General features: G+C 32.1%; 3 long non-coding RNA genes across 7 annotated transcripts in view; all 3 read left to right on the plus strand.

Moving 5' to 3' along the window:
• The window catches only part of LOC143072281 (uncharacterized), a 106,519-nt gene extending 83,554 nt beyond the window's left edge, over positions 1–22,965 (plus strand). For 3 of the 5 annotated variants that reach the window (XR_012977103.1, XR_012977102.1, XR_012977105.1), the window contains exons 8-11: positions 16,101–16,932; positions 17,876–17,964; positions 21,076–21,192; positions 22,461–22,964. This is a non-coding gene — a long non-coding RNA (uncharacterized LOC143072281). Of the gene's footprint in view, positions 1–16,100; positions 16,933–17,875; positions 17,965–21,075; positions 21,193–22,460 lie in introns of all 5 variants that reach the window. The other 2 variants (XR_012977107.1, XR_012977104.1) reach the window with 2 other exon arrangements.
• On the plus strand, positions 5,879–8,775 carry LOC143070637 (uncharacterized). The gene is made up of 5 exons (XR_012976612.1): positions 5,879–6,035; positions 6,666–6,708; positions 7,472–7,530; positions 8,301–8,370; positions 8,721–8,775. It is a non-coding gene; the product is annotated as an uncharacterized LOC143070637 (long non-coding RNA).
• On the plus strand, positions 11,387–14,366 carry LOC143072288 (uncharacterized). The gene is made up of 2 exons (XR_012977120.1): positions 11,387–14,080; positions 14,266–14,366. It is a non-coding gene; the product is annotated as an uncharacterized LOC143072288 (long non-coding RNA).
• Positions 22,966–27,526: the final 4,561 nt, after the last annotated feature.

Below are 27,526 nucleotides of genomic sequence, written 5' to 3' on the forward strand. Positions count from 1 at the left end.
TACCCTGTCATTTAAACAATTTTACTAATTCATACTCTTTATTTTTCTTTCAGATGCTGTAGGGAAAGCTTACAAAAGAAGAAAATTGAAAGTTGAGTATAGTTTACTTTACATAGGCCCCTACCCTGTCATTTAAACAATTTTACTAATTCATACTCTTTATTTTTCTTTCAGATGCTGTAGGGAAAGCGTACAGAAGAAGAAAATTGAAAGTTGAGTATAGTTTACTTTACATAAGCCCCCTACCCTGTCATTTTAACAATTTTACTAATTCATACTCTTTATTTTTCTTTCAGATGCTGTAGGGAAAGCGTACAGAAGAAGAAAATTGAAAGTTGAGTATAGTTTACTTTACGTAGGCCCCTACCCTGTCATTTAAACAATTTTACTAATTCATACTCTTTATTTTTCTTTCAGATGCTGTAGGGAAAGCTTACAAAAGAAGAAAATTGAAAGTTGAGTATAGTTTACTTTACATAGGCCCCTACCCTGTCATTTAAACAATTTTACTAATTCATACTCTTTATTTTTCTTTCAGATGCTGTAGGGAAAGCGTACAGAAGAAGAAAATTGAAAGTTGAGTATAGTTTACTTTACATAGGCCCCTACCCTGTCATTTAAACAATTTTACTAATTCATAATCTTTATTTTTTTTTCAGATGCTGTAGGGAAAGCGTACAGAAGAAGAAAATTGAAAGTTGAGTATAGTTTACTTTACATAGGCCCCCTACCCTGTCATTTAATCAATTTTACTAATTCATATTCTTTATTTTTCTTTCAGATGCTGTAGGGAAAGCGTACAGAAGAAGAAAATTGAAAGTTGAGTATAGTTTACTTTACATAGGCCCCTACCCTGTCATTTAAACAATTTTACTAATTCATACTCTTTATTTTTCTTTCAGATGCTGTCGGGAAAGCGTACAGAAGAAGAAAATTGAAAGTTGAGTATAGTTTACTTAACATAAGCCCCCTACCCTGTCATTTAAACAATTTTACTAATTCATACTCTTTAATTTTTTTTTCAGATGCTGTAGGGAAAGTGACAGAAGAAGAAAATTGAAAGTTGAGTATAGTTTACTTAACATAAGCCCCCTACCCTGTCATTTAAATAATTTTACTAATTCATACTCTTTATTTTTTTTTTCAGATGCTGTAGGGAAAGTGACAGAAGAAGAAAATTGAAAGTTGAGTATAGTTTACTTTACATAGGCCCCTACCCTGTCATTTAAACAATTTTACTAATTCATACTCTTTATTTTTTTTTCAGATGCTGTAGAGAAAGCGTACAGAAGAAGAAAATTGAAAGTTGAGTATAGTTTACTTAACATAAGCCCCCCACCCTGTCATTTAAACAATTTTACTAATTCATACTCTTTAATTTTTTTTTTAGATGCTGTAGGGAAAGCGTACAGAAGAAGAAAATTGAAAGTTGAGTATAGTTTACTTTACATAGGCCCCTACCCTGTCATTTAAACAATTTTACTAATTCATACTCTTTATTTTTCTTTCAGATGCTGTAGGGAAAGTGAACAGAAGAAGAAAATTGTAAGTTGAGTATAGTTTACTTTACATAGGCCCCTACCCTGTCATTTAAACAATTTTACTAATTCATACTCTTTATTTTTCTTTCAGATGCTGTAGAGAAAGCGTACAGAAGAAGAAAATTGAAAGTTGAGTATAGTTTACTTTACATAGGCCCCTACCCTGTCATTTAAACAATTTTACTAATTCATACTCTTTATTTTTCTTTCAGATGCTGTCGGGAAAGCGTACAGAAGAAGAAAATTGAAAGTTGAGTATAATTTACTTTACATAGGCCCCTACCCTGTCATTTAAACAATTTTACTAATTCATACTCTTTATTTTTCTTTCAGATGCTGTAGGGAAAGCGTACAGAAGAAGAAAATTGAAAGTTGAGTATAGTTTACTTTACATAGGCCCCTACCCTGTCATTTAAACAATTTTACTAATTCATACTCTTTATTTTTCTTTCAGATGCTGTCGGGAAAGCGTACAGAAGAAGAAAATTGAAAGTTGAGTATAGTTTACTTTACATAGGCCCCCTACCCTGTCATTTAATCAATTTTACTAATTCATATTCTTTATTTTTCTTTCAGATGCTGTAGGGAAAGCGTACAGAAGAAGAAAATTGAAAGTTGAGTATAGTTTACTTTACATAGGCCCCTACCCTGCCATTTAAACAATTTTACTAATTCATACTCTTTATTTTTCTTTCAGATGCTGTAGGGAAAGCGTACAGAAGAAGAAAATTGAAAGTTGAGTATAGTTTACTTTACATAGGCCCCCTACCCTGTCATTTAAACAATTTTACTAATTCATACTCTTTATTTTTCTTTCAGATGCTGTAGGGAAAGTGTACAGAAGAAGAAAATTGAAAGTTGAGTATAGTTTACTTTACATAGGCCCCTACCCTGTCATTTAAACAATTTTACTAATTCATACTCTTTATTTTTCTTTCAGATGCTGTAGGGAAAGCGTACAGAAGAAGAAAATTGAAAGTTGAGTATAGTTTACTTTACATAGGCCCCTACCCTGTCATTTAAACAATTTTACTAATTCATACTCTTTATTTTTCTTTCAGACATTATTATATAATGTAGGGTCTGACATTTATGATTTAATTACTGTATTTTGTTAAATTTTGCTGAATCAATTATTAATAAAAGTAACTTAATTGGACAAAGAATTAATTTTACAATTTAGTTTGATATATAAAGAAGTTGTAGTTAAAGAAATGTCTCCCCATACTTATTTTTATTCATTCCCTAGGCTAGATCTCTTTAACTTACCTGGTTTAATTACATGTATAGCAAAAAGGTGAAATTTTGCCATCATTTTGTATACATTATAGAAGTAAGATGTGTTACATTGTACATAATTGCCAGTGACTCAACTGTCCACCAGAGCTCACATGAATTGGAAGTAGGCAATTATAGCTACACAACTATAAAACCTTCAACAATGAGAAAAACTTATATCTAACATGAAAAATACCAAACAATTCAAATTAAGACACCAAAGACATAATTAATAATAAAACAATTTATGAAGAAAATATGACAGATATAACAACCACTGAACTACAGGCTCTTTATTATCAGTATCTGTTCGTCATATTAATATCTGTAATATTATATCTGTTAACATTTCATTAAAATATCCATTAACTCACACCCCTATTCAAATTGAAACCAAACTTCATAACAATATTTACTTAACTGTTAATTTATCATTGCATCATGTAATACCTTTTATATTAATTCTTGCAGGACATGCAACTTTTATTGGAAAGGAGACAGGAAATGTGCTGTCATTCGATTTAAGAAGCAAGACATGTAAGACATGTGAATTCCATCAAAACAGAAAAGAGACAGTTCTGGAGCATCAGTGTCATTTGAATTGTCATGGGTCTGTAAATCCATGGAGGCAGATATGACCGTGTCAATGGTCCACAGACTAAAAGATGATGAATGTGAAATTAATGGTATGTTTCATATTAAAAAAAAAGAATTTGAGTTCCTCAAAATGCATTGAAATTATCATATAAAGGGAAAGAACTCTTATTTCAAATATACTCTCAAATTTGAAAGGTGATTATTTTGTGATTTTTACAGGAAACTTGGATTTTATTCTTACACTTTTATGACATATACCAATGTCATGTACAAGTTCAGTTTATATTTATTTAAGTTGCTTTATTTACATTAGCTACATGTAATTAGATAATTAGGCACAATATAACAGCTATCACTATTTTCCAAATAAAGAAATATGCTTGCCGTTGTATATCTTGACCGCTCTTGTGTTGTCTTTTTTGTAGGCTTATAATTATTATTCAATCTTCTTTTCAGTCATATTTATATATTATCATTGATTATCTCAATGAGATTGATTTTCTCGCTTGAGCTGGTACAGTTGAGATGACCAATGATAATCTGTTTATCGCTATTTTACCTATGACGACGTTGTCAGTTTCAATGTCAATTTCGTTAGCAACGCCACATGACCTCCTTAGTTTCTAGCGATAATTTTTCCATCTCAAGCAATAATCAAGATATGAAAATTATCACAAAAAAAGATCAAAGGAAAAATGTACAAAATAGCGATAAATGCTGATAATGATGCAGCAACATCTGAGCCAGACTTGGAGTTGAGTTTGGAAACCTTCAGAAAAAAGATGACCAGAACCATGTGAAGAAGGGGTTATCAAAAAGCCTGTGTAATATTTTAAAGAGGTATTTTTACTGATTAATTTTAGTATGTCTATGACAAGGCTTAATGCCATGTGAAGAAGGGGTTATCAACAAGCTTGTCTAATATTCCAAAGAGGTATTTTTACAAATTAATTTTAGTGTTACAAGTATGTCTATGACAAGGATTAATCCAATCCTTTACTAAATCAAATCATACTTATAGATCTTATTATATTGATCTGTGAAGATTACTAACTCTAAAAAAACATAACAATAAAATTTCAATTTGTGTTGTTCAAAGACATATAAAGGTCTTTGTGTTGATTGAATTCACAAACATTACATGTACATTGAAAATTGAAAGAACTAAATTAGTATATATATTTATATATATATATATAAAAATCTATAAAAAGGACCAACCAGCAAATTTACTATGTACCGGATCGTCTAGAATAGGCGATACTATGCAGATAAGGAAAAAATTATATCAGTCTAAAGATTTGCACAACGGTACTGATATAAGGTGTTATTAAACGAAAATGTTGTTATTAAATCGTGTTGACAAATATTTCGGCTGTTGATTTGCACAACGGTACTGATATAAGGTGTTTTTTATTAAACGAAAATGTTGTTATTAAATCGTGTTGACAAATATTTCGGCTTTTTAAATTTGTTACATTAATTATTTGTTTCTTATTTTGTAGTTACAAAGAATTGCAAAAGGATGAAACAAAACAATATATATTGAGGTGCTTTATGTATGCCATTAAGGGATATGATAATGAAGATGACATTAATTATAAAAAAAGAAGATGTGATATGATTGCCAATGAGACAACTATCCACAAAAGAAGATTGGATTGCAAAGAATTGTACCACATTTTTTTGGAACACATGAATATTTTAAAGATGCTGACTGGTGGAGCTATCATCAAGATCCAGACAAATGTATGTAAGATCTTCTCTACTGGTACTGACAACATATTATTTTATGTATTGTCTTATTTCTCAAAGAATTGATAGATATAAGAAGATGTGGTATGAGTGCCAATGATACACCTCTTCCATCCAAGTCACATTTTGTAAAAAGAAACCAATTATATATATGTCAATCCTAAAATCCTAAAAATTGATTCTTTAACATGCTGAATCTTACCGTTTATTAAATAATATGAGCAAATAAGCCCTTATACGGATAAATCAGCATGTGCAATACAAAAGATGTTTCACTGTCAATATAAATCAAGTTTTAATATTGCTCTTTGAAAAGGCATATACGGAAAAAAACTGGGCCAATACAGAAAAAGGCGTGAAAAAAGCCGTATTGGCCCTGTATTGTTCACGTTTGTTTAAGAAAAACAGGGCCAATACAGAAAAAAGTGGGAAAAAAGCCGTATTGGCCCTGTATAATGTTCACGTTTGTTTAAGAAAAACAGGGCCAATACAGAAAAAAGTGGGAAAAAAGCCGTATTGGCCCTGTATAATGTTCACGTTTGTTTAAGAAAAACAGGGCCAATACAGAAAAAAGTGGGAAAAAAGCCGTATTGATAACAGTTTGTAATTTTCTTATAATCATTTAATAAAAGTGTTATGAACTGACTGTTTCTGTATTGACACTGGCCCATTTTCAGAAATATTGAGCATATATACTAACACTAAAGTTTCAGGCTTAGATTTTGTGCAAATGAAAATTTGAAATGTAACCTTTATTTTCATTTTATTAATTTCATTTCGGGTATGAAAGTTTATCAAATGGGAAACCGCTCAAGTCTGAAGGATTAACTGTTGAATTGAATAATTTAGTGCAAAAAATGATGGGTACGAGGAATTCTTTAAATGATCTTGGATCTACACAGTCAAATGAAAGCTTTAACAAGCTTGTATCTGTAAAGGCACCTAAATCGTGGTTATTTATATGTGGTATTTGCATGTCAGTCCACATTCTTAAGCAACAATGAATATAAGTATAAAAAATATGTTGTATGATTACCAATAAGACAACTCTATACAAGAGACCAAATTACACAGAAATTAACAGCTATGGGTCATAGTAAGGCCTTTAACAATGAGCAATTCTCATATGACATATCGGTAGTTAATTAGCTATAAAAGGCCCCAATTCTCAAATTTATGTTTAGATATAAGAATATGTGGTAATAGTGCCGATGAGACACACCTCTTCCATCCAAGTCACAATTTGTAAAAAGAAACAAATTATACATATGTCAAGGTACAACATTCAACACAATTTAAACAAGAAAACTAAATGCCAAAGTAATGTAAAAAATTAATGAAAAACAATATGTAACATTGCAATAACTGACAGCTAGTTCAAAGCCAATAACAACAAAAAACCTGCATGCATGTAAAACCTAATTTTCTTGTCAGGCCGGTTGCAGTTTATTAGTTTTCAATGGAAAGATAAATGTTGATATTGTTTGTTTTTAGGAACCAAGCAACAGTTTGCACTGGTTGGATCAGTTATGATTAAGTGAGTATTGCTCTAACTTATAACAATCATTGGTTTTCACTACTTAAAACATTTTTTTTTATATTTCACTGTTGTAGTTGAAGCATCCATATCTTAATTGTATCTAAATACTTTCTTCTTTTTCTTTAGTGAATCTTAAACAATGTAATTATTTCGGGATTCATATTATAGAAAAATCAAAACTTTCCTTCAGATATCATCCAAAGTAACCTTTGCCTTAAATTGTGCTTTATCGTTAGCATACACGTCTGGAGCTGGCATGTCAGTTAACTGCTAGTAGTCTGTTGTAATTTATGTATTATTGTCGTTTTGTTTATTTTCTTTTGTTACTTCTTCTGACGTCAGACTCGAACTTCCCTTGAACTGAATTTTAATGTGCTTATTGTTATGCATTTACTTTTCTACAATGGCTAGAGGTATAAGGGAGAGTTGAGAACTCACAAACATGTTTAAACCCATCGCATTTTTTGCACCTGTCCCAAGTCAGGAGCCTGTGAACTTTGTTAGTCTTGTTTGATTTTAATTTTAGTTTCTTGTGTATAATTTGGAGTTTTGTATGACGTCCATTATCTCTGAACTAGTATATATATTTCTTTTGAAGCCAGCTGAAGGAAGCCTCCGGGTGCAAAAATTTTACTCTGCATTAAAGACCTTTTGGTGACCTTCTGCTGTTGTCTATTCTATGGTTGGGTTGTTGTCTCTTTGACACATTCCCCATTTCTTTTCTCAATTTTATTCTTGACATCTCATTTCATATTTCCAGCTATATATGTATTAGAAGATATACCAGGAGAGAGTATGTGGAAGGGTGAAATTTAAATGGTTTGTATGTATATAGTTTTAACTTTCAGAATTATACTTTGATATATATGATATTATGGTTTTCTGTATAATAAAATATCCATTGGAACGTATTTATTGGATTTGTTTACTTATTTACAGAATAGAATATTATGTCAATAATAAAAGAATAAAGCATGCTGTTTTGTTTATCTTTATATGCTAATTAAGTTGATGACCTGAGTTCTGGTATGTGAACCCTTTAAATGCCTATTAATTGTACTGATGGTCAGTATTGGTCACTTTGTCTATTCTCATTGGTCAGTTAAATCACATGTATATGTGTGGAGGGAAATCTCTTTGTTCTTTAAAAGTATTCTTTTGGTTTTACTCAGCATAAAGGCAGACATTTTGAACCATATATACTTATTCTTATTCTGATGTCCATTTGAGTCTTTATACTCAGCCACTGTGTTAATTTGTCACCATATTATTCATTTAGGTATTTATGATTACTCACATATATTTAATTGTCATTTAATTAATAATTCTAGTGTATTTGAAATGAGTGATTGATTGACTGACGGATAATACAGCTAAATAGATTAAATGGTTAAAAACTATAAAAAGTATTAAAAACGTTTATGAGTTAATATTTTAAACCATAAGATATTAATATAAACTATCTGAGTAGTATTTTTCATTAAAATTAGTCAATGAAAACTAAAAGTAAAGTTTCATGTACAAAATGTGTATTAGTGTAATTGTGCATTTTTGTGGCACAATAGTTATATTCCTTATTTTATATTAAGGAGTTACTATGTACTGCTGATTCCATCCCATGAGGGGATATTGTTTTCGACCTTTGCATCTAAGTGTGAGGTAAGCATTGAGTTGGGCTTTATATGTTTTGTTATCAATGCTTATTATTTTGCTTGCTTATGCTTATTTTTAATTGCTTTGCTTTTGCTTAACATTAGCTATTTAGTTTGTTTCGTGTAGAATCTAGTTTTGCATGTAATTATATTTTAAAAACATTATAATAATTGAATAGTTTGTAACATTAATAAGCGACTTAATTCAATTAGAGTTACATTGATATTTTGTTAGAATAACAAAATAAGAGAAAGATTTAAGAACTTGTATTATTTTAATTAGAAATTCATTGAGATTATATTGTACTCATGTTATTATTCTTGAACCATTGGTTATAATTTTATGTTTAATTACAGGGTCTTTTGACTACAACCTTTTTCGTATCATAATAAAAGAGAATCCAAAACCTGAGGAGTGTTTTATTTGTTTATCAAATCCAATGAAAACCACTCGACTACATATGTACTTGGTCAGTATGAATATATTCTACTGTTATGAGGATGGACAGCCATGTTATATGGTCACTACAGTGTTTGACAATACCAGTTTTTACCTAAAGATCTGTGTGAATGGAAAGCGGACTACCATATTCCATTTAGTAAGTTAAGTTTTCAGACTAAGGTATCAAAACATTAATAATTGGAAACGATTATTAAAAGGTTCACATGCCAAATATTTCTTTCAAATCAAAGTTTCTTATGATCCTAGGAAAAATTTGGTAAATTATTTACATGAAGTACTAGTTCATTATTATTCGTTGGATACCAATTTTCATGTGTTTTGTGGGAACAAGTGAACCACAATTCAATTGTTCAACAAATAAAGTCTTTTCAATAAGGTCTGTATACAGAGATTGGCTTAACCAAAAAATCAAATATCCAAGGAAAAGCAAGTTTTTAGCAATCCACAAAAATTGATACCTGTGAAAATAAATCGATCCACAGTATAAAGTGTTATTCAAATCATTATTTAACTTCAACTTCCACTAGCTAATAACAACTTCAGATTGTTACAGTAAAAGTGGGCATATTTTTTTTACCACTTACCTTTTCATTTCCTTACAGATTTCTCATTTGAAACTTGGCAAGGAGATCAAGGATTGACCATGGGTGACCATGGGTGACCCGTTACAGGTGTGGGCAGAATATTTGTATAAACAGACTGGTCTATCTCCTTATTTACAAGATAGTCAGTCTCAGTACAGTAGAAACAGTGCATTACAAGATAGTCAGTCTCAGTACAGTAGAAACAGTGCCTTACATGTCAAGATAGTCAGTCTCAGTGCAGTAGAAACAGTGCCTTACAAGATAGTCAGTCTCAGTGCAGTAGAAACAGTGCCTTACAAGATAGTCAGTCTCAGTACAGTAGAAACAGTGCCTTACATGTCAAGATAGTCAGTCTCAGTGCAGAAGAAACAGTGCCTTACAAGATAGTCAGTCTCAGTGCAGTAGAAACAGTGCCTTACAAGATAGTCAGTCTCAGTACAGTAGAAACTGTGCCTTGCGAGATAGTCAGTCTCAGTACAGTAGAAACAGTGCCTTACATGTCAAGATAGTCAGTCTCAGTGCAGTAGAAACAGTGCCTTACAAGATAGTCAGTCTCAGTACAGTAGAAACAGTGCCTTACATGTCAAGATAGTCAGTCTCAGTGCAGTAGAAACAGTGCCTTACAAGATATAGTCATTCTCAGTACAGTAGAAACAGTGCCTTACAAGATAGTCAGTCTCAGTACAGTAGAAACAGTGCCTTGCGAGATAGTCAGTCTCAGTACAGTAGAAACAGTGCCTTACATGTCAAGATAGTCAGTCTCAGTGCAGTAGAAACCGTGCCTTACAAGATAGTCAGTCTCAGTACAGTAGAAACAGTGCCTAACATGTCAAGATAGTCAGTCTCAGTGCAGTAGAAACAGTGCCTTACAAGATATAGTCAGTCTCAGTACAGTAGAAACAGTGCCTTACAAGATAGTCAGTCACAGTACAGTAGAAACAGTGCCTTACAAGATAGTCAGTCTCAGTACAGTAGAAACAGTGACTTACAAGATAGTCAGTCTCAGTACAGTAGAAACAGTGCCTTACATGTCAAGATAGTCAGTCTCAGTGCAGTAGAAACAGTGCCTTACAAGATAGTCAGTCTCAGTACAGTAGAAACAGTGCCTTACATGTCAAGATAGTCAGTCTCAGTGCAGTAGAAACAGTGCCTTACAAGATATAGTCAGTCTCAGTTCAGTAGAAACAGTGCCTTACAAGATAGTCAGTCTCAGTACAGTAGAAACAGTGCCTTACAAGATAGTCAGTCTCAGTGCAGTAGAAACTGTGCCTTACAAGATATAGTCAGTCTCAGTACAGTAGAAACAGTGCCTTACAAGATAGTCAGTCTCAGTACAGTAGAAACAGTGCCTTACAAGATATAGTCAGTCTCAGTGCAGTAGAAACTGTGCCTTTCAAGATATAGTCAGTCTCAGTACAGTAGAAACAGTGCCTTACAAGATAGTCAGTCTCAGTACAGTAGAAACTGTGCCTTACAAGATATAGTCAGTCTCAGTGCAGTAGAAACTGTGCCTTACAAGATATAGTCAGTCTCAGTGCAGTAGAAATAGTGCCTTACAAGATATAGTCAGTCTCAGTACAGTAGAAACAGTGCCTTACAAGATAGTCAGTCTCAGTGCAGTAGAAACAGTGCCTTACATGTCAGGATAGTCAGTCTCAGTGCAGTAGAAACTGTGCATTAGAAGATAGTCAGTCTCAGTACAGTAGAAACAGTGCCTTACAAGATATAGTCAGTCTCAGTACAGTAGAAACAGTGCATTACAAGATAGTCAGTCTCAGTACAGTAGAAAAGTGACTTACAAGATAGTCAGTCTCAGTACAGTAGAAACTGTGCCTTACAAGATAGTCAGTCTCAGTACAGTAGAAACTGTGCCTTACAAGATAGTCAGTCTCAGTACAGTAGAAACTGTGCCTTACAAGATATAGTCAGTCTCAGTACAGTAAAAACAGTGCCTTACAAGATGGTCAGTCTCAGTACAGTAGAAACTGTGCATTAGAAGATAGTCAGTCTCAGTGCAGTAGAAACTGTGCCTTACAAGATATAGTCAGTCTCAGTGCAGTAGAAACAGTGCATTACAAGATAGTCAGTCTCAGTACAGTAGAAACTGTGCATTAGAAGATAGTCAGTCTCAGTACAGTAGAAACAGTGCCTTACATGTCAAGATAGTCAGTCTCAGTGCAGTAGAAACAGTGCCTTACATGTCAAGATAGTCAGTCTCAGTGCAGTAGAAACTGTGCCTTACAAGATATAGTCAGTCTCAGTACAGTAGAAACAGTGCCTTACAAGATAGTCAGTCTCAGTACAGTAGAAACAGTGCCTTACAAGATAGTCAGTCTTAGTACAGTAGAAACTGTGCCTTACAAGATAGTCAGTCTCAGTGCAGTAGAAACTGTGCCTTACAAGATATAGTCAGTCTCAGTGCAGTAGAAACAGTGCATTACAAGATAGTCAGTCTCAGTACAGTAGAAACTGTGCATTAGAAGATAGTCAGTCTCAGTACAGTAGAAACAGTGCCTTACAAGATAGTCAGTCTCAGTACAGTAGAAACAGTGCCTTACAAGATAGTCAGTCTCAGTACAGTAGAAACAGTGCCTTACAAGATAGTCAGTCATTGTTATTATTATATCCTGCTTGGTTCTTGAAATATATAATAGAAATACTTGTAAACTGTAAATATAAAAAAAGAAGATGTGGTATGATTGCCAATGAGACAACTACCCACAAAAAGACCAAAATGACACAGACATTAACAACTATAGATCACTGTTCAGCCTTCAACAATTAGCAAAGCCTGTGTTCGAAAATATTTTTGAAACACAATATTGCTATATGTATAATATTTAATTGTCCTATATTTTTCTTTAAGATTTATATAAAATATCATTCATACAATAAAATTATGAAACAAGTCTATTTCTACAAGCTTTGATATATGGGAGATAACTCAATGTATGTGATAATTGTTGATTGATCAAAGTTTTGAAATGTTGTGTTTTCATGTTATATGATTTACTTATTTCTAGAATACATTTATATCATTTAAAAAAATTACAGCAATTTGTATCTTATATACCGGTATGGGATTCACATTTGCATGGTTGCAGTTCCTGTACAGGTTAATTACTTGATCACTGAAGTAAGTTGCTTTTGCATTAGTTAAATTTACACATTGGTATGTTTCTTTCAGATTACAATTGAGGATGAAGATATCTTTTATATAAGGCCATCTGATATAATCAATTTGCAGCTATTAAAAGTTAAAATTGCCGAACAAATGCAATAATGTATTTTTATCTGTCCGTCAAACCCTCCATATGTCTTGTAAGGGCATAAAGGGAAATAAGAATAGTCCAAAATATTTTAATGGAGATAATTGAACTATTCTAAGTTTAATATTGCAATATGTGTCAACACTGGACTTGTAAAACACAACTCCTCATTAATTGTATGATCGGTATTGATGAAACATTACTTATAATGTTACAATAAGCCATTGAGAATGTACACAATGGAAAATAATTGTGGTTTAAAATATTTCAAGGGAGATAATTGAATTAACTTAATCTTTATTGCAATATGTTGCAACAGGTCTTAATGTAAGATCATTATGTGACAACCCTCTTTAATGGCTTGAATGAAATTGATCAACTTTTTACAGTTGCAGGACACAATCATGGAATAATTATTATTAACTGTTTAAGTCCCTTTATAACTTGCAAAAGCAATGAATAATTGTGTTCTCTGACAAATTCTTATAATTTTGTTTACCGTGTAGCAGTGATCCTTCTCTCCCCCCTCCCACCCCCACAATTTTTAAAATATTCTCTTTTGCTTTAACGTTTCTGATACAGGTATCCTAAAGAATCAAATTTCATATCACACCAGAACAAAAGGATAAAGCGGAGAAAAGACATTGAGTCTCTTATGGCCAACAACTCAAAAGACAAAGATTATTTGTTGGTGACCATGTGTGCAATGGAGTCAATGGTGAAAGTTGGAAAGTTGATTTTTTATACATTACTTTTATTCTCAAAAGTTGTAATAACCAGCATGCCTTGCAATATTTTGTATTTCCTCAGTAATGGCAAGAGTATGAAAAGGATTGAAAAACATAATACAAATATAAATAATGTGAAGCAACTAATATAAGATTCATAATATTGCTCATTATCTTCCAGAATACTTTAATAATCTTTAACATATGATGGATGGCCAAATAAAATCTATCAAAGAATCTATAACCAGAACTACAAAGATTTTGTAGTCTTGCTTTATGTAAACATGCATTTTATTATACATGTACCCTAAATATTAAGGAGAGATACATATTGATGTGTAAGTTTGTTCATCTGTACATTTGTCTGTTTGTCCGTAAAAACAGTCCTTAAAAACATGTTTTTATGCTACATAGCTAAAAATAAAAATGTGAGAAAAAAAATCTAGCTATTCTATAAAATTCCACATAGTATAAACAATTTTTAATAACACAGAGTTCAGATTTTTTCTTTATATTTTAAAAGTGAAGGGAAAGTGATGTGTGATTCCTATTTGAAAAAAAGATGTTATTGTTACTTCACAGCTGGGTAAAGGGTTGATGGACAATACAATGGCAGCATAGTTTTGTCACAGTACTAGGCGCTGCAGCTAAAGAAAATTGCAGATTTTGTAAGGTGAGAAATATTTTACAATTATCATGATAAATATATAACATCACTGTCAATGCTTTAGACATTACCTAATGATATTTTTGTACTGCAACTAAACACATTGATAGCTATTCAAATTTTAACACACTCTTTTCAGACTTTTTTTCATCTCAAATGAACTCCTAACTGAATTTGTTTCTTTTTGAAAGGGATCTCCCACCAGATTTACTGCACTGCCGATATTTGGGTGAGATATATTTTTTGATATTGCTATCCTCCATGCTCAGTTGCTCCACAGATATACAGAAGGTATTTAATATACTAGTAATAATTTATTATGTGATTTAAATACTTGACTTTTTATGTCCCAACTGTTGTAGCTTTTGGTTCTGATTTTGATTTTAAGTTGGGGTGGGGGTGGGGGTGGAGCTAGGCTATGATGAATATAAAAAAAAGCAGGACAAGAGTTTTGAGTTTTAAAAGAGAAAGATTACAACTAAAAAGAAAGCTGGACAATATAGTATTTCACCCCCTTTAAATCAAATGATAGCTTTTTGTAGTAATAGAGAGTCTGTCTACCAAGATAGAGACTTTTATGAAATTTGGATATATTTTAGATTTATATTTATAGTATTTTGTGAAAGACATGTGTATTAAAGAAAATTGAAGCCGTTAATAAATATGTTTTATTGTCGTATTTCTCTTATTTAGACTAAGCCACATCAATTATGTTTATAATGCCCAATTTTATTTTTCATGTACCATTTTTGATATCTTGATCATGAATATTTGATTTTGAAAAAAAATCTCCCTACTTTTATAATGATAAATAGTGTTGAAAGTCTTAGTAAGTCTTTTAAAGTACATTTATTTAGAATTTCATAGAATATGTCTATATTATCTTGTTTTAATAATTTGCATGTCATAACAGGAAAACATACAACTAGCCATCAACAGTGCTGAGTGAAATGGTATCCATCACAAATGTCGAAGTTCTTTTATCTGCTACCATAAATCTAGTCAAAGGAAGGATTTTAAAGCTGTTGTAAGTAAATCTTTTTAGAAATCAAACAATTTAGAATTATTAAAAGACTATATTGATTGATTGATTGTTGGTGCTTTACACCACTTTTTAGGGCCACTTTTGGACTATATTGTGGTGGCCAGCTTGTTAGAGGAAGCCAGAGTGTCTGAAAAAAAAACCACCAACCTTCGATTGTGAAACTGACAATTCTAGTCAATTTTAATTAGAGTCAAGTGCACCAGCACATAAAGGTTTTCAACTCATGTGTTGACTGGCTTGTGATTACAGTAGTAAAACAACTTATGCCACTTGGCCAACAAGGTCCTTCAAAAAGTGATGACAAAGTTACATAAATGTTAATTTAAGCTGGTACCTAACACTACAGGGAGATAACTCTGTATAATCATTGAAGAGTTCCAATCAGCTGTGTTTTAAAGGAAATATTATGCTTCTCAATGGCCTAAATTAGTGTTTGTCAAACTGCTACATACCCTATGATTTTGTTCGAAAAAGTGATTTTAATTTTAATATTGTTTTTTGAGATTTTAATATTTTGATCAAGGGATCAAAGTAAATATTTTGCCAAATTGTATGAAAATTGAGCAAGACAAATTAATTTCAGTCAAGATGTTCAGTACCACCTTAAAAAATGTTTCTTGACTGCATGGAACATTACAATTTAAAGTTAACTTATTTACTATTTTGAAGTATTAAGTTTTACCATTTTTCAAATTGCTCATTATATTAAAAACAAAAATCCATCCTATTATAGAACAGAAATGTTGTTTTAAAATCATTTACAAAAGTGATATGGAGCCAGTGACCTATAATAATTTACTCTTATTTCACTAAACAATAAAAATTAAAAAATGTGATAGATAAAAGCAGAATATTCTCAGGTTAAAGTTAAAGTTCAAGGTTACTTTGAATGGTAGTGGGTCATCAGTGTACTGTGGACATATTTTCTTCTTGTTACTTTTTTTGCAATTTATAATCATGATATGTTTTAATGTGTGTCAGGTTCAGCTTGCTCCATTTGTAGTGAAAAGGGCTGGATATGAGCAGGTAGTACAACTTTAGTGTATGCTAGCAGAGGTAATACAAACACTTTTTCCAAAAAAAAATAAAATTATCAGATCTAAGAATAGATCAATACATTTCTTTTCAATCGAAATATAATTAATGATTTAACTTGAAAAGAACAGATCTATACAAACTTGTTCACATGTACGTGTGGTCATTATTTCTGGACTCTTTCTCTGAGTCATTAATACATTCACAGGTAGCAAACTATATACAAGTTTTAACATGAAGAATATGTTTTTATTAGTCTTTTACACCTTTGAATATTGGCTTAATTCAGTATCACTTGCAGTCTGTGCATCATATTCTGTTTTGGGGGCATTGAGTTTTTGATGAATTTTGTAGTTGCCTCAATTTGAAACACAGTTCTCATATAGATGTAGAAAGATGTGGTATGAATGCCAATATGATAATAAGTTATAATGATACATGATCTTTCCAAATCATGCCGGTAACCAAATTAGCTGAATATAAGTAAATTGTTTAAAATTGACATCATTTTTAATTTTTATAATTTTTAAAAAGGGAGAGAATATTTTAAAGAAGCCTGCTGCAGTCTATTATTGATACTAACCTAGGCGAATCTAAAGTTTACAGTGTCTAATAACCAAACCTATATCAGTAATAATAAAATTGAGTAATTGTTAACAATGAATGTAATTATTGTTTAACAGGTTTCCAGAGACCAAAAGGAAACAAAAAATGCAGCACAATTTGTAAACTGAAGACAATATAAGGATGCATGGTGTTCCAACTGAGTACACAACAGGTACAACACATTCTAATGCAATTATTTTGACAGTAAGCGTAAAATTCTCTATCTCCTTGTCTGTAACTCAGGAAGCTGACATTTTTAAATTACAAAATTTATTGACATGTTATTTCTACAATAATTAGCAAAGCAACTCACCTGTTGCACAAAAAATCTACTTTTTATCAAATTTTATTACATTATCTGGAGTCCCTAAGAAGAAAACACCTTTTTCACGGAATTCTCTTGAATGAACATTTAATTTACACTGATAATATGGTTGAAATTGAATTATGTGTGTCACCAAGGAAACTAAATTTGTGCAATAAAACAAATTGATAAGGGGGCACTACTTCAAGCACATGTTTTAACATACAACCTCTTTTCTAAACAGCTACCAAAGGAAGAACATCATGTACAAACATTTGGTGACATTCAATTACAAAAAAATGTAAATCCCCTCCCCCCTTCCCCTTCTTCCATCTTGAAAAGAAGTTTGTTAATTGTTAAATTGAATGGGGACAAAAAGAGCAGTATCTGCTCCAAAATGTTTAGATGAGACACTATTATTGACAAATTTATAGTCGAGGGGAGAGAATTCTAAATAGATTGACTTTTCAAAAAATCAATTTCAATAAGTGATGACATTTGTCTCTTCATTTATTACATAATTTGCTCATTTGTTCAGACTGTAATGAAATTATTGTATATTTAAAATCACAATTGGTACTTATAATTGTAGAGTATTAAATTTTTATACGTGTATGATTGATTTTAAAACATAAACTGTCACATATGTGGTATGCATCATCATAACATGTGTTAGTTTTTATTTTGACTTTAGTGGACTATAAATATTTGCAAGTGTGGTCTTTATTGACATGTTTACTATTGAATTGAATTTCAAATTTTATCAGTTATATAGTTATTTAAAAATGAATGCATGAAGTATTAATTGCAGAGTTAATTCAGCAAGACAAACAGTTGAGGAAATATGCCATGGAAGAATTCAGAGTTTTCTGTGTGGAAACCAAACTGAAAATAACAATGGTATGCAATCATGTTAATATGTTGAGAATTAATATAAAAATATTCAACATAGTATTTATTTGCACTTGTTATTAGTAATCAGTAAGAGGTTTATATGATGCCGAATCAGTCACTGATCATTTAGATCTAGATCCAGACAATGTATGTTTATTCTCTTTATATTATTTCTGTTTTGTGTGCAGTTGGTTAGGTTTTGTTGGTGGATGAACCTTAAAAGTGCTTGGAGAAAACAACATACTTTTAAAAGGAATATGACAATAAAAACATCTGACTTATATCAACAAACTTGTTTTGTGGGTTTGCTCTACAAATCTTCTTTTTAATTGTAAGAATTCTTTATTCAGATTCCTAATCTATGGCAAATGTGATGTTTGTGTAATGTGACATTACAAACGTCAAACAAATCAATCTATGGCAGGTTTTTATTTTCTCCAAATCTAATATTGGCAAATCTTTTTCATAACGTCACAATTGAATAACGCCAAATTACATTGTCGATGGCAGAACCCAAAGATTTCTTCCAACTGAGGGTATTTCCCTAGACAACAATTTGCAGATGCAAAGGACATCGCTGATTTCAGTATCAGATGTTTTAGAAAAGGATTTATATTAAATATTTTATGGCTAGCAAAGTTTATAAAGTGAAGATCAAATTACCGATACTAGTCTGATTTAAATTGTCATAAGGTAAAAAAAAAGTATTAACAATGAAATCAGTAACATTACTAGTATAGAAAGTCCCTGCATTATGTGAAAATTCAAACTGTTCTTTTTTTTTGTCTTTTTTATATAAAAACCTGCCTTCTTGTTTGATAAGGGACTTAAGTTTGTTTTTAAGTTCTATGAATTTATTGTTATTAAAATGTTCTGGTTGACCATTATGGAATGTTTATTTCACAAAAGTTTATAGGCATGATCCCGTTGTTGTACATAGATATAGGAAGATGTGGTATGAGTGCCAATAAGACAATTCTCCTTCCAAGTCAAAATTTATAAAAGTAAACCATAATAGGTCAAGCTTAAAACCAAGGGTCTAATCTATATCAAAACGAGAAACGAGAAACGAGAAGTCCACTTGTTAAAGACAAGTCATTGGTCGTATATGTACTGCATTGCTTTCCTTTTGAACATTATTTGCCATAGATTTGGAAACAACAAAAATCCGCCATAAATTAGGAAATTACAAAACTTGCCATAGATTAGGATTGTAAAACATTGCCATAGATTTGGGATGGCATGACATCACATTTGACATAGATTAGGAATCTGCCATAGATTTGGAACCCACCATAGATTTGAGTCCTACATATACAGGGCCGTAACTAGGGTTCGAATTCAGGAGAGGCAGGGGTTTGGGGGCGGAGCCCCCCGCCGATTTTTTTTCCTCAGTAAAATGGCTAAAAATAACCCGTTTTCATTCGATTTCCTTACTTAAAAATTCATCAATATTGCTTGAACCTTGAAGCAATTTTATGCAAAAACAAACTGAGACTGCTGTTCGGGGTGAGCCAAGGCTCCGTCTTGAAGGCCGTACTTCGAACTATAATTATTAACATTAAATACATTGTGACCGCCGATTTTTTTTCTCTCAATAAAATGGCTAAAAATTGCCGGTTTTCCTTCGATTTCCTTACTTTAGGACTCACCAGTAATACTTGAACCTGGAAGTAATTTGTTTTGCAAACATTTATTATCTGTATTTAAAGACATTTTTGTTAGAAATCAAACTGGTAAGTTAAACAAAACCATCCAAATAAAGGCAACAGCAGTATACCGCTGTTCAAAACTCATAAATCCATGGACAAAAAACAAAAACGGGGTAACAATCTAAAACCGAGGGAAACGCATTAAATATAAGATGAGAACAGTTACGTAACACCAAAATGTAACTCACACAGAAACGGACCGAGCATCAGACAAAATCCCACGAGAATAACAAATATAACATCAAAACCAAATACATGAATTTGGGATAGACAAGTACCGTGACACGTCTTATCTCAATGTGAATTTACACTCCAAAATAAGAGAAAACAAACGACACAACGTTAAAATGTAATACACACAGAAACGAACTATAATATAACAATGGCCATATTCCTGACTTGGTACAGGGCATTTTTAAAGGAAAAAATGGTGGGTTGAACCTGGTTTTGTGGCATACCAAACCTCGAACTTTTATGGCCATGTGAAATATAATATCAAAATGACAACACAACACTACAGGACTACAATATAAATAAATTGGAGAACACAATTGACAAAGAATCGCACGAACAACAGCTAAGAAGGCAACAAGTTTAAAATTTTAATACACAAGAAGTGCATTTTGTCCACACAAGACCTACTAGTGACTAACAGCAAGATAATAGAATGCAAGATATGTTTTGTTATCGAGGACCTTGAATTTTAATATTGTTGAAAGCTGAACAGACATGTATAGAACTACAACGAAAGGGAGTGTTTAATGACCATAATGTTCTCGTATGATCGGGAGACGTACTGCCTGACTAGACTAGATACGTTAAAAAAAAATCTAACAGCTGATTCAGTTGGTAACAAAGTCCCGATATCATAAAAGATTCACAATACAATGGGAACTTTCTCTGCTTAATTGCATGCACCCCTAAATAAATGTAATTAATAAAGCTTTATTTAAAATTGTTTAAAGCAAAGTTTCATAAGCGTTCTCGTACGACATAGGAAATGCATCATTTATAACAGATGGATGCATGGCCACACGAAAAAAACCTAAAACAAATACTGACTCGGGAATGGTTCACTTTCGATAAAAAAATTCCAGCAAATGACAGATATATCACGTATCATATTAACTGTTAAAACTGTAAACTTGTGCTGTTTATAATACAAATTCAAGTTCTTTGTGTACATCTTGTCCATATTTCATTTTATTACTTCAAAAAAAATTATTGTTGTAGAAAATTCAGGGGAGGCAGTTGCCTCCCCTGCCTCATAGGTAGTTACGGCCCTGATATGTATATATAAAAATATATTTTATGGATTTTGTTCAAATTATATACCTTTATTTGTCACTTTCTGATGGTTTCGTTTAACGATAAATGTTTAACAGTTGTTATTATTACATTTTAGGTCACAGATCTTTAAAACGAAGCCCTGATGGAAAAAATTAAAAAATCCAGAGGCAGAACAAAAAATGGTGACAAATTAAGAATAGGAGATGTAATTTATTACTTCCATAATGATCAAGTAAGTATTCACTGAAAAAAGTTATGTGTTTTAATATTTTTATAAAAAAAATCTGAAATATTCAGTTTGGTTTTTTAGATCTATATTAAATGAAAACAAGACTTTATAGAAGTCAGCATACTATATATAGAAAACTAAAGGCTGCAAAGTCAATCCCAAATAACAACAAAAATGAGGTGATTTCTGATGCTCCAGAAGGGTAATCAATTACTGCCCTATTTTGGCAACTGTCTTCTTGCTCAACATTTGTACCAGTATTGTAATGGTATTTGTATGGTTTGATGGTTTCATTTGATGATAAGAGCATTAAGTTTAATATATAAAAAAACATTTTAAATGTTTGCTTTGCACAAGATAGATAAATTTATGAACAGAAAGAAATCATGTCTTCGTCTAAAACAATCTTTTGTCTTAGATTAATATTTTCAAAAATGAAAAATTGTACAGGGAAAAGTACATAATATAGATTTATGGTTTTTTTTTACAGGTCAAATTTGGTGAAATAATAAATATTTCTTCTACACTGATCAGGGGTCACGACGGGTCCTGATCCCAAATCTTGGGCTTAAAAACACGAAATCCCAAGGTCCTGAATTTTAATAAATATAAATCACGGCATCTCGTAATTCGAAAAAAAAATCCCAGATCATGAAAGGGTCAATCCTGGAATCCCGAGCTTGAAAACACCTGATTCCAGGGTCCCAATAAAGGGCCTATCCCTCCTCACTGATAGACATTTTAAGAATGGTCAAATAAGAAGATGAAGATAGAGTTTTCAAATGTTATAAATTATGTACTAAATATATGATGAATTATCTCTTAATTGACGATGTGCATGGTATATAATGTGTATGTTGTGCATGATTGTGGTAGTTGTGGATGTTGTGTCATTATGACAAGGAATGATAGAAAAATTTCAAGGGTTTTCACACACAATTTAGATCATCCTGTTTTTTTAATTAATAAGTTTAAAATGAATTTCAACCATAAATTGTGATGATTTTTGTTTCTTTTTCTTTTGTAGTATAGCATATTTTTGGTTGATAGAGAGCATTGAATTGTTTTCCAATAATAACTATCACAAATATCATGTTGGTGACCTTCTGCTGTTGTTGTTTTTTTGGTTTTTTTGGTTTTTTTTTTTTATTTGGTCGGGTTGTTGTCTCTTTGACACATTCCCCATTTCCATTCTCAATTTTATGTTCTGTTTGTATTTTTTCCATAATTGTTTCAAAATTTAATTGTGTTCATTTCTTTCTTTTTATGAGATCTCAACCCTTGATGGAACTTGACTACAACATAAGAAGCCAAGATCAACAATACTTGGGACTACATCATCATGTATAATCAGAGTACATGTACTGCCAGAATCCATGTGAGAACCAATCTACACATGGTGTCTACATGTATATGCAATGTGTTGTCAGAATCCAGGCACTCAAGAAGCCAAATATCAATTATAATTTAGAACTGTATGCTTTACTGCTGGTTAAATTCAAAATAAAATCCAAGATCACAAAAGGACCTACTTTACCTACCTGTCCCAATGATGAGACCTACTTTACCTACCTGTCCCAATGATGAATACAGATTATTGATTCTTGTTAAAAAAAAAACAGTGAAGAAAATATTGATATAAAAATAATGAAAATGTAGAACTGATCAGTTAAGGATTGTACATGTACATGATGTGAATATGTCAACCATTACTAGAATATTGAAATTGACAATGTAAATAAATGTCTTATAAATTTAATCTCATAGCTATAGACATATGAGGAATAAAAATAAAAAATGTTTCAAAAAATGAATTTTAAATGAGTTGTTTTAGTTTAATTATTTTGCTGCCTGTAGTGAATTTTTCTGCAAACATGATTCATGGTATGCAAACTGCAATATATGCAGTTGTCTTTAATACAGAAGGTAGCTAATGAGATTTGTACATTTTGGAAATCACAATACCAAGTGGCAGTCCTGGTAAATGTACATGCCTTTGCTTTATCTCTGACCTCTGACCTATATGGTCATAATTTACATCATTACACATACCCCCGCTTTAAAAAAGGGGGTATACTGTTTTACCTCTGTCTGTCTGTCCGTCAGTCCGTCTGTCAATTAGTCAGTCAGTCAGTCCGTCCCATGAATATTTTTTGTCGCATTTTTCTCAGGAACTACAATACAAGGATTTCTGAAATTTGGTTTCAGGGTTTATCTAAGTCAGCTATACAGTGTGATGCGTTTTCAGATTGATCACTTGAAATCTTCCTGTTTACCGAACATTTGTATGATTTTACACATGATAGCCAAGTTGAAAATTTTCGTCACACTTTTCTCAGGAACTACAAAACAAGGATTTCTGAAAATTTGGTTTTAGGATTTATATAAGTCAGCTATACTGTGTGATGTGTTTTCAGATTCATCAGTTGACAACTTCCTGTTTACCGAACACTTGCATATTTATACACTATTTATTTTTTAGTCGCATTTTTCTCAGGAACTACAATACAAGGATTTCTGAAATTTGGTTTCAGGGTTTATCTAAGTCAGCTATACTGTGTGATGCGTTTTCAGATTGATCACTTGACAACTTCCTGTTTACCGAACACTTGTATGATTTTACACATGATAGCCAAGTTGAAAATTTTCGTCAAACTTTTCTCAGGAACTACAATACAAGGATTTCTGAAATTTGGTTTCAGGATTTATATAAGTCAGCTATACTGTGTGATGTGTTTTCAGATTGATCACTGGACAACTTCCTGTTTACCGAACACTTGTATGATTTTACACATGATAGCCAAGTTGAAAATTTTCGTCACACTTTTCTCAGGAACTACAATACAAGGATTTCTGAAATTTGGTTTCAGGGTTTATCTAAGTCAGCTATACAGTGTGATGCGTTTTCAGATTGATCACTTGAAATCTTCCTGTTTACCGAACATTTGTATGATTTTACACATGATAGCCAAGTTGAAAATTTTCGTCACACTTTTCTCAGGAACTACAAAACAAGGATTTCTGAAAATTTGGTTTTAGGATTTATATAAGTCAGCTATACTGTGTGATGTGTTTTCAGATTCATCAGTTGACAACTTCCTGTTTACCGAACACTTGCATATTTATACACTATTTATTTTTTCGTCGCATTTTCTCAGGAACTACAATACAAGGATTTCTGAAATTTGGTTTCAGGGTTTATCTAAGTCAGCTATACTGTGTGATGCGTTTTCAGATTGATCACTTGACAACTTCCTGTTTACCGAACACTTGTATGATTTTACACATGATAGCCAAGTTGAAAATTTTCGTCACACTTTTCTCAGGAACTACAATACAAGGATTTCTGAAATTTGGTTTCAGGATTTATATAAGTCAGCTATACTGTGTGATGTGTTTTCAGATTGATCACTGGACAACTTCCTGTTTACCGAACACTTGTATGATTTTACACATGATAGCCAAGTTGAAAATTTTCGTCACACTTTTCTCAGGAACTACAATACAAGGATTTCTGAAATTTGGTTTCAGGATTTATATAAGTCAGCTATACCGTGTGATGCGTTTTCAGATTCATCACTCGACAACTTCCTGTTTACCGAACACTTGCATATTTTTACACTATTTATATTATCCACTTGCGGCAGGGGTATCATCAGTGAGCAGTAGCTCGCAGTTTCACTTGTTTGGCATTTGTTGTCCATCTATATGCTATTCATTTTCTATTTCAAAAGTTATATTTTCTGGATATAAGGAGAAATACAATATATACTGAGTGCCAATGAAAACGCAACACTTTTGTTTTTCAAAAAAATCTTATAATTTTTATTTTATTTATATTAAAACTTTGTATAGTTGGTTGAAAATGACTTTTAAGACAATTATCGATAACTTTACGGTTGAGTGATTTTTTGGAACAAATGTGAAGTAAGGGTTATTTTGAAAGGACAAACCGAGTTTACCGCTTTTCAACATACGCACCATTCACCATTGTCACGATATTGTCATTTAAAGCTTGGCTAATGTCATGAATTTTCCCGCCCTTATTGTTAAGAAACTGCAATAAACATCTGAGTAAATGCCAGGACTTTCTGACAATTTGCGACATGCAGTTTTGGGCATGATCAAATGAACCTATTCACAGCATACAATTACGAGAAGACTGAAGTTCTCCAATAACCCAAATCATCCACAAATTCAACCAAAATGGATCATTTAATGATTAGCCACATCCCGGGGTACAAAACGCAAGAAACACTCAGCAAGACCGATACATTTGGTCTTTAACATATCCGATATCAACTCTGGTGGCTGTCAAAAGGTCACGAGAGTTCTATGGTGATCACGGTAGAACCTGTGGAGCAATTTCAGAAAAGCACAATTTGCGCAGAAATTGTTAAAGAGCACCACAATCTTACATCTAAACGGCCGTCTGGCGTAAACATCGAATTCTGTAGACCAAAAATCATTCATTATGTACCAAAAACTGTCATTGGTGGTTACATAGACATTTGGAACTCGCCTTGGCCAAAAGTCATGCTTATCGCCGGATTTTGGTCCGATCGCGCAAATTTTGCATTAGATTTGACATGGTTTAGACGATGAAAACCACCACCAATATCAAAAAGTCAGCTTAATTTTGCTTTGCGGGACAAGTGGAAAACAATCCTCGGGATCACATTAAACGTCCGGGATGATCAATTCAACGGCGCTGTCGAGATTACGCTGCACCATGGGGTTGTAACATTTTTTGTTAGGACTGTGAGTTGATGATTCGACATTGGATGTTTCGTCTACCTATTGCGCCCGAAAAATGACAATGACACATTTTTGTTTGATATCGATCTATTGTTAAAATTGTTCATTTCCAAGAACAATTTATTTTGAAAGATTATCAAATATAAATTTTATTTTTGAAAACTAAGTGTTGCGTTTTTATTGGCACTCAGTATAGTTTTGTTCAATGAGACAGCAACCAAACAAAAGAAACAAAAGAATTATATAAGATAAGATAAGATTTATTTTATTTAATATACATGTTTTGTTTGGAAAAACTTGTCTTACTAATTGATAACCTTTTACCTATGGTAAATTCTAAAATTATTGCATGCACTTATTATTGCAATTTTCAAGAATCAACTAAATTTTTAGGTTAATTATTGGGATAACAAAACATTCTGCATTAAGATGTTTATTAATTCAGTTATCGGAATGTGAGTTCTTATTATTGAGATACTCACCCTGTTGCATTATTTGCATTTCCTGGATCAGTGAACAAGGTTAAGAAGTTTTGGTGGTCAAGTCCATATCTCAGATACAATAAGCAATAGGTCTAGTATATTTGGTGTATGGAAGGACGGTAAGGTGTACATGTCCAACTGGCAGGTGTCATCTGATCTTGACCTCATTTTCATGGTTCAGTGGTTATAGTTAAGTTTTTGTGTTTTGGTCTATCTGTTTTTCTTATACTATATGCAATAGGTCTACTATATTTGGTGTATGGAATAATTGTAAGGTGTACATGTCTAGCTGACATGTGTCATCTGACCTTGACCTCATTTTCATGTTTCAGTGGTCAAAGTTAAATTTTTTAGTTTTGGTCTATTTTTCTAATACTTTATGCATTGGTCAACTATATTTGGTGTATGGAAATATTTTATTATCTATATGTCTGTTACACAGGTTTGATTTGACCTTGACCTCATTTTCACGGTCCATTGCTAAGCGTTAAGTGTTTGTGTTTTGGTCTGTTTTTCTTAATTTGTAAGAAATAAGTCAACTATATTTGTTGTATTGAAGAATTGTTAGCTGTACATGTCTGCCTGGCATGGTTCATCTGACCTTGACCTCATTTTCATGGTTCATTGATCAATGTTTCTTTTCTTTGGTTAATGTTGTCAATGAGTTTATGTGACAGTTGTAATAAAGCTTTATATTTAGGTCTATCATCATAACATCAATGATTAGTAAAGAATGCAAGACATTTCAGCGTGTGCACTCTTGTTTTCTGGTCATTGTAGTAAAACTTAAACCTGAACATTAAATCAATCATGAATGGTGAAGCAGGTGAGATATTTCAGCTTGTGCACTCTTGTTAACACAAAATATGTGGTGAAAGCTGTGACTGCCATACATGCAGATGTATCTAGGAATATGTTGTAACAACTTTATAAAAGTGGGATCTAGACTATCCCGATACTGGAACAAGTCCTGATAGTTGACACTGTTTGCTTGTATTAGCATTATATTTTTTTAAGAAAACTTATTTCAATAATTTTTTTCACTGCTATCGCTGTTGATAAATTACAACTGTGTTCATGTCCCTCAATCGAAACTT

This window comes from Mytilus galloprovincialis, chromosome 4 (genome assembly GCF_965363235.1).
Source record: "Mytilus galloprovincialis chromosome 4, xbMytGall1.hap1.1, whole genome shotgun sequence".
Classification (NCBI taxonomy): Eukaryota; Metazoa; Mollusca; class Bivalvia; order Mytilida; family Mytilidae; genus Mytilus; species Mytilus galloprovincialis.